This window comes from Cetorhinus maximus, chromosome 19 (genome assembly GCF_964194155.1).
Source record: "Cetorhinus maximus chromosome 19, sCetMax3.hap1.1, whole genome shotgun sequence".
NCBI classification, from domain to species: Eukaryota; Metazoa; Chordata; class Chondrichthyes; order Lamniformes; family Cetorhinidae; genus Cetorhinus; species Cetorhinus maximus.
Genome location: NC_135897.1, coordinates 74,418,160 through 74,426,823, shown reverse-complemented (window position 1 = coordinate 74,426,823; position 8,664 = coordinate 74,418,160). Strand labels below are relative to the sequence as shown.

Here is an 8,664-nt window from a genome sequence, read left to right as displayed (position 1 = left end):
CATGTTCAGTTAGTTGAGTTTTTTTTTTAATCGTTGCTGTCTGATGTTAGAGCATTAATTAACTTTAGGTTCTAACTTCAGCTTTATCCAGTGATGTGTCACATAATTATTAATATTTCTATAATTAAAAAGGACTGAGTGAACTTGGACCACCGGGATCACAAGGACCACCTGGATCAAAAGGTGCAAAAGGTTCCCCAGGACGTCCAGGAAGCCCCCTTCAATGCCCAGTGGGTACAGCAGGACCTCGAGGACCAGAAGGTAGGAAAGTACGTTACCTTGAGGGATCAAGTTTTTCAATCTCCCTTTTGAGTACTAACCTGTTTGACCATCTGAAACACAATGGTAGAAAAATTCATTTGCATAGCACTGCTAGACTATATAGATTCTCTGTGGGCAGACATAACCAGAGGCAGCTACCTCCAAGACGCACTCGATTTTCCTCACTGACATCTAGAACTAGGGATCACTGTTTAAAAATAAGGGGTCGCCCATTTAAGACAGAGATGAAAAGAAATTTTTTCTCTTAGAGGAACTCCCTTCCTCAAAAGACAGTGGGAGCAGAGTCTTTGAATGTTTTCAAGACAAAGGTAGATAGATTCTTGATAAACAATGGGGTGAAAGGTTATCAGGGGATAGGTGGGAGGTTACATTCAGATCAGCCATGATCTTATTGAATGGCAGAGCAGGCTCGAAAGGCCAAGTGACCTATTCCTGCTCCTAGTTCGTATGTTCGTATTCTGGACATTGCCTACACAGGTAGTGTACAGCAGCATTCTCTGTCCCCGCAGAATTTGTATAGTTTTAAAGTGGCGCCATCTGAATAAACTTTTCCTACATATGCTCCATTACTGAAATGAACAACATAAGTCAAAAGATGCTTTGCCTCCCTTACTTTTGAGTAAAGAATTGTACATGTTTGAAGTTTGCACTTACTAAAAGTGTTTGATATGTTTCTTCACTTTGTGCTTTTTCTTAGACTCAAACTGCATTAGAAGCTTTGCAGTGCTCTTAAAACCATGTGTTAGATAAGGCAAACTTTAATCTACAGAGACATAAAGGGATTTTAGGGTCTTCTGGCCTACCTGTTGAACTGTACCCCAATGCCTGCGAATGGAGGGCATGCTGAATGTACTAGCAACTGAGAACTGCACTGACTGGCACAGGGGCACATTTCCAAAAAGCAGGTTGTGCTTGTATTGGGAGGCCATGCTGAGCTTCTTAAGTCATTTGTGCCACAAGAAAAGCTTTGCTCTTTCACATTAGAGGGATATTTGGATAGCTGCTTGTATTAGATAAAGTGCCCATGCTCAAAACGATCTTTTATAAAGTGATTAAGGCTATTATTCGAATGTCTATCATTGTTTGGAGGCTTAGATATTTGACAAGTGCTAACATTGGGCAGAATTTTATGTTCCGCCGCCAGCAGGTTTGGAGGCAGGGGGGTGCCCCATAAAGTTCTTTGGATGGCCTTCCCACTGGGCTCCCACCTGCCCTGACCTCTCTGCAGTTTTACAGTAGGCCTAGGTCGGCCCGCCCGCCCTTGCCCCAATTGAGGCCCCTAAGTGGCCAATTAATGACCAGTTTAAGGGCCGCTTCCCACCCAGCCTCAATTTTCAGGCTGGCAGGAGGAGTTCAAGGGTGAGGGGAGGGGAAGCCTGAAAATAGGCCGTTAAATGGCCAATTGTGGTCGTGGGCTGATCATGTTGGCAGTCTGTTTCCCGGCCAAACCCGAGCCCGCCGATTGCACCCGCCTGCCGAGCTGAAAATTCAGGCCTATCAGTGCAATTATGACTGAATCTTACACTCTCCAGTGGATACTTGGAGACATGGCCAGATCTAATACTGCCTCATGTTGTTTCATGCAGTTATTGTTTTCATGTACGTTGTCACATTCTTATGGTTGTATTGTAGAAAATGAAGAAACCTGTTGCCATGTTGTATTAATTCTTGCTTTGATTTGCATGTTTGTATTTGTCTTTGTCTAATACCATCCGTGAATCCTTAATGCTTCCTGCTGTTTGGTCATGGCCATTATGAACTGAATCCAGGCCCTCCAGGTGAGCGCTTGAATTTAAAGATCATTTGAGTTTTACTTATTAAAGAAAATTACTTTTTGCACGTTGGTTGTTTGTGCTAGTAACTGTATCATAGGAATGTGCAAAGCATGATTTGTGATCACTTACTGGTAATTCTAACTCTTCCCTTGATCCTGTGATCCAATATTGTATACAGTATCCCATGTATTAACAAGCTCTTTCTATAGAATTTGGGAAATGGCAAACCTGGATGATTTTTGTTTTTACTTAATTCCAATTTCTTCCTTTGCATCTTGCTCCCAAAATTTGTGTAAAAACCAACATTGTAGAATACTCACTACACTAAGCTTAGACTTAACTAAAGGTGGACTGAATTCTCCATTCATGGTGTCATTGCAGTAAATTAACTCTCTACAAAGTGACATATTCCAGGTGTAAAAGAGGGTTGGTTCAAAATGTTTGGGATTGAATGCCACAGCTGCTTTGACAATCAGATCAGCCATGATCTTACTGAATGGCGGAGCAGGCTCGAGGGGCCGAGTGGCCTACTCCTGCTTCTAATTCATATGTTTGCATGCACCCCGCCCCCAGACTAGAACAAACAAAGGTTAAAGGAGTGAGCTGTCATTCTTGAGTGTCCGGAACATACACTTGTGCATTTCTCTATTCATCTGTGCTCCATGGATTCAGAATAATACAAAGGCAAAAATTCCCAATTGTTTTGCGAGAACTGTCACCTACCTATTTACCCATCCTTTCAAGGCCAGGGTGGTCTACATCAAGTCAATAGAATTAACTCACTTTTTTCACACTCTACCTGCATCCCTATCTCACTGGTCACAAAATTGGGCTCTGTAGCACAATGCTGATCGCAGCACTACAGGAGTTTAAACAGGGTTTAAAAATGGTAGGGGATCTGCTTCTGGCCAAGTCTGATACAGCCTGTGCTAATTGTCATCTTAGGGTAATAGTGTAGGCGTCCCATTTGTGCACACAAGATATGGTGCTGATGCTTCCTAAGTTCCTGAGTGGTTTATCAGAGCATTGTAGGAGCCCCCAAAGCTCTGAATATCCAGGCTTCACCTGATCTTGAAACATGGGAAGAAGGAAGGAGTGAGAAATATCATTCGTCGAATAAATATGTTCTCTGGTAAGATATAGGATCATGCTGCAATTTGGATAACTACAGATCCTCTTTAAGCAGACAATATATTTATCAAATATTATAGTTTCTAATGTACTCTGTTCAAATACAGAATATATAACAATATAACTGTTCATTAAACTACTTTAATTACTAGGACCATTCTTTTCAATATGTCCAATATGTTTGCATTAAAATTACAGGTCCGTGTGGGCCACCAGGACCCCCAGGTTTAAGAGGACCATCTTGCGATTTTACCTCAATTGGACCGCCAGGAGATGAAGGTCCACCAGGTTTTGATGGTCCACCAGGTACGAGAGCTTTTGCCAAGGCAGTAACCATGGAGAAGCCTAAATGAAAGTATTTATGTTCATTTCACCAGGTTTTGGTATGGGATTTGATCCCGCTTTTCACCAACCAACTAACAGCCTCTAGAAAGATGCGGGCAATTTTAACCCATCTCGCCTGTTGGGAAAATGATGTTTTTAGGTGCAATACTGGGCAGGATTTAGCCCTCGATGGGCGGGCTGGCCCCACCGGCTCGGCGGCGGGCGGGCAGCCAATTGCCGCCGCCAAAACGGGCCCTGCCGCCATTTTGAGTGGGTGGGCCAATTAAGGCCCACCCAGCGGGCCGCCCGATGGGAAGCGCTATGCGCTTCCTGTGCGGGTGGGGGGGGATTCCCCAACTGTCAAAGTGCGCTCTTTCGCGCATGCGTGCAAATGAGCGCACTGCTACCTGAGACAAAGTGCTGTCTCAGGGAGATCGGTGAAAGCTTTATAAACATCAAAAATAGAAAAATAAAAAAATTATTAACATGTCCCCCTCATGTGACAATGTCACACGAGATGGGACGTGTTAATAAATATTACGTAAAGTTTATTAAAGTTTTTAAAAACAGACATGAAACCTCATCCTGCCAGTGGATGAGGTTTCATGTTTTTTCAGAAGCCCACTGGGGCTCCTGGCCTGCCTGCCAGCCTTAAGGTTGGACGGGCAGGGCCTTTAATTGGTTTAACTGCCCTGTCAATGGCCTCAATTGGCCATTGACAGGTCGGCGGCTGGACAGCTGATTTCACTGTCCACCTGCCTTCCTGAATATTTAAATGGGGCGGGTGAACCCCCGACGTCATCCTGCATCGGCGAGCGGGCTCCGCCCCCAACTCACCGACGGAAAAATTCTGGCCACTATCTTTACCCCCAGCCTGATTTTACTCTTAGCTTAAGTGGAGGATTAGATTGGTCAGGGTGTAAAAGCATTGTCCCGCTACATCCTGTGTGTTTCCCGCATGGTGAGTTTGGTTGCAACTAAGTTGTATCGGTAGACTTAGTAGCTTATATTAATTAGTCCTTGTTACTAAGACAGATAATTGTTTACTATGTTTTATGCTTTAAGATAATGACTAAGAAGCAACTGAGGAGCAGTTATTTTTCTGTGCAACATCCCTGTTTTAACTGTGGAGTTCTGGGCAGATGATCTTGGCTATGTAACTTCATGTGTGGCTGGCACAACCCCGCCTTTGCCTTATTGCAGAAATACACGCTTCTCACCCAGAACTCCACACTGAGATCTTCATACAGACTGTGTGGCCTGTAAATTCTTTAGGAGGAAGGATGAATAAGACCTTGTAGAACACATCCTTAAAATATGGTGCCACAATCTTATTTCTTCCTGTTCCTCCCCCCTCCCATTAAATTTGCAAATAAGGCAATACCCCTTCAGAATCCCACACCTGGCACTCCCAGAACTTCTTATTATGGGTGAGGGCAAAAACAGGCCAGGGTTCTCATGGCCTTAGGATGTCGATAGCAGGGCCAGCTCTATACAGGTGCAAAGCAGACACTTTATAAGCCTTTCTGTAACACTCTTAATGACTGCTCAGTGACTTGATGACATCAATGAGAAGAACAACAAATTGTATTTATATGGCACCTTTAACATAGTAAAATGTTCTGCTTCAAGAGCAATTATTAAACAAAGTTTGACATCAAGCTGAATAAGAAGATATTAGAGCAGTGGTCAACAAGGAAGGTTTTAAGGAGGGTCTTAAAGGGGAGGTGGAGAGATTTAGGGAGGGAATTCCAGAGCTTGGGGCCTTATGATGGCACGGCTGCCAGTGGGTGAAGCGATTAATATCAGAGATGGTTAAATGGTTAAATTGGAGGAGTGCAAATATCTTGGAGGCTGCAGGACTAGAGGAGACTACAGAGATTATGGAAAGGCAATGCCGTGGAGGGATTTGAAAACAAGGATGAGATTTTAAAATCAAAACACTGCTTTGCCAGGAGCCAAAGAAGGTCAGTGAGCACAATGGAAATGGGAAAACAGGATGTGTTGCAAGTTAGGATACAGCAGCAGAGTTTTGCATGGCCTCAGGTTTACAGAGGATGGAATATGGGAGGCTGGCCAAGAGTACATTGGAATAGTCAAGTCTAGAGGTAACAAAGATGTGGATGAGGGTTTCGGTAACAGATAAGCTGAGGCAGAGGCAGAGTGGAGCAATGTTATGGAGATTGAAATAGGTGGTCTTAGTGATTGTGTGGATATGTGGTAACAGTGTACTCTGAGTCATGCATCATATTTACAATACAATATAAGCAAGACTTTTGCATACAGATGTATTTGCCCCTAATGAAAAGTAAACTTGCAATAGAGACCTTTAATAGTGCTCCAAATACAAAGCCCCACCAATACCCCAGCAACCCTCCTTGAAATACAAGAAGAGCATTACTTAGTCTGTTACCCTGCTGCCCTCTGGTGACTTGGAAACACAAATGGGTTTTGTTCTTCGGGATCCAATTAGCTTGCACTATTTGGCAACTTTATGATGTAAAATGAGATTATCAGCAATTCTGGGAGTGATCCTGTGGGAAGAACCCATTTCCACTGAATTTCTGCCTGGCGATGACAGTGCTGTGGTTCAAGGGCCTTAATGTGTGTGCAGTGATGCTGCTGGTGCAGCATTAAGAGAAATGCTAATGAAGAGCAGCAGCTTTGGAGGAGCAAAACCTGTGACTTGCACACCCATTGCTCCAAAGATATCATAAAATCATGGTACGAAACAGCACAGAAAGAGGCTCATTGTCCCTGTGCTGGCTTTTTCAAGGAGCTATCCAATTAGTTCCATTCCCCTCTCCTTTCCCTGCCGCTCAGCAAATTGTCCCGCTTCAAATATTTATCCCACTCCTTATTGAACCAGCTTCCAGTAACCTTTTCAGGCAATGGGTTCCAGATCGTAACAACTCACTGTATAAAAATAGTTTTGTCGTGTTGCTTCTGGTTGTTTTTCCAATTACTTTTAAATCTGTGTCTTCTAGTTATCAAGCCTTGTGCCACTGGGAACAATTTTTTCTTACTTGCTCTATCAGAGCAGTTTTAAGATTTTGAACATCTTCATCAAACCTCCTCTGAGCCTCCTCTACTACAAGGAGAGCAACCCTAGTTTACCTGTTCTCTCCATGTATCTGAAGTCTTTCATCCATGGTACCATTCTAGTAAATTTCCTCCGTACCCTCTTGTATCTTAAGGATATCTTAAGGCTTTTATCTTAAGGCTGTGACATCATTCCAAAGTTGTGGTGCCCAAATTGGCCACATTATACCAGTTCTAGCCTAATGGACTATTATAAAAAAGGTAATTGAGCAGCTAAAAGTGACCTATTTACAGCATCAGGTGGGACTGACTTAAATGCTTTAATGTTAAGCCTGCATGCAGCTTGAACAAACTGAGGAGTGATTGGGAAAGTTACAGAAGAGCTTTTAAATTATCTTTTTTTGTGTGCTTTGCACTTTTATAGAGCTAGCTTTCTCACTGATGTCCTGAGGGTGTGAGACCCTTAAGTTATTTTTGTTCCCACCTATGGTAAGCCATTCTTATTAATAGGTATGGGATTCCGAAAGAGTATTGTCTTGTTTGCAAATCTAATGGAAGAGAAGGACAGGATAGAAGAAGTAAGATTGAGGCACCATGTGATAAGAATGTGTTCTACAAGATTTTATTAATCCTTTCTCCTAAACAATTTACAGGCCATCTTCCCAGACAGCTTTGCCTGTGGCTGTGAATGTATGAACTGTCCTAAATTTTTATGCCACATCACATAGGGTTAGTGAAGCACTTAACAACAATACAGTGAGGATTACTTGTGCAGCTATTCATTTTAGAGGATCAGCAGTGTGTTGGTACCCATGAAATCCAGAGAAGGAAAGGTGTGGTAACTTACCTGTCTTCTTCAGATCATTGCACTTTTTCCAGCATATAGTTCTGAGGCTGAGAGAGCTGACATTCTTTCCCCCCCACACCCAACATGGCATGAGCCACACTCTCCTAAGGTTCCTCCCATGGGGACCAAGTAGTCTTTCTCTCTTTTGCAAAATTCTACGATGAGCAGCAGCCTTACTAAAACTGGCTGCTCTTTCTGCCTCCTTGCCCTACCCTGCTCAGCCTTTTGCACCTCTGTCCATTTCTCATCTTGAAGAGATTCTTTAAAAGTGTCCCAAAATCTCATGAGCCACCTGTTACATTGGCCTGTTGTTTACATTGTTTACATCAATTCCTTAAACTGCTTTACCAGCTGCTGTTTCAGCTTGCTGCCAAAGATCCTTAGCCCTTAAAGACTGTATTTAACGCCTGCAATTATCAATTTCCAATCCTGCTGTCTCCCAGTGCAATAGTCCTGTGTCACACAGAAGTTGCAGTTGGCATCACAAGTAGATATTTTTAAAGACTGATCTCCCACACACCCTATCCCCATCCACCCTCCCTCTACCCTCCAATTTATGACAGGGTTGGATGTTGGGAATCCCTGCTCAGAACTGTTGCACCAGAGCAAATGGGTTTATATTTATTTACTCCTCATATTGTTTCTATAAATGACTGTGAACTATACACATCATGTTGCTTTATAACAATACCTGTATTGCAATTAGCAGTAACAGAGCAATGAGATCAAGGGTGAGACATAAGTTTCTTTACCTCAGTAGCCAGAGGGAGATCTGCATTATAGCACAATGCTACACGTTATAGTACAATTATAGCCTTGTCATATTTAAATGATGGATCCTACCTAATGGTATTGCATGGGATTAATATAGTTTACATTGTCTTCATTCTTAGATTATCTGCCTAATCTTTTAGGTTCCGTCATCTTGTCTTCTTTTGCAGGTCCTTCTGGGCTCCCTGGTGACCCAGGGCTCCCCTGCACACCATTTCACGGGGACCCTGGAGATCCAGGCTTATCCGGCAGAAATGGCCCTCCAGGCCCACCAGGAGAGCAGGGCGAGTGTGGCTTATACGGTCCTCCAGGGCCGCCAGGTCAAAAAGGTATTTTCAAAGTACAATTTTAAATTGACTTTTCAGTAATATATTGGTATTGCCCTGTGCCACAAGAATACCCAAATGCTAAAAACATAATGCTGACTCTCACTAGATCTTAAATAGTTGTCGAAGCAGAAACATTGAAAACAATAAATTCCTATTTCATGAA

The 8,664-nt window shown here is 42.9% G+C and overlaps 1 long non-coding RNA gene across 1 annotated transcript; it reads left to right on the top strand.

Moving 5' to 3' along the window:
* Nucleotides 1-171: 171 nt before the first annotated feature.
* On the top strand, nt 172-8,481 carry LOC144693923 (uncharacterized). Its single transcript, XR_013579618.1, has 3 exons — nt 172-269; nt 3,387-3,494; nt 8,343-8,481. It is a non-coding gene; the product is annotated as an uncharacterized LOC144693923 (long non-coding RNA).
* Nucleotides 8,482-8,664: the final 183 nt, after the last annotated feature.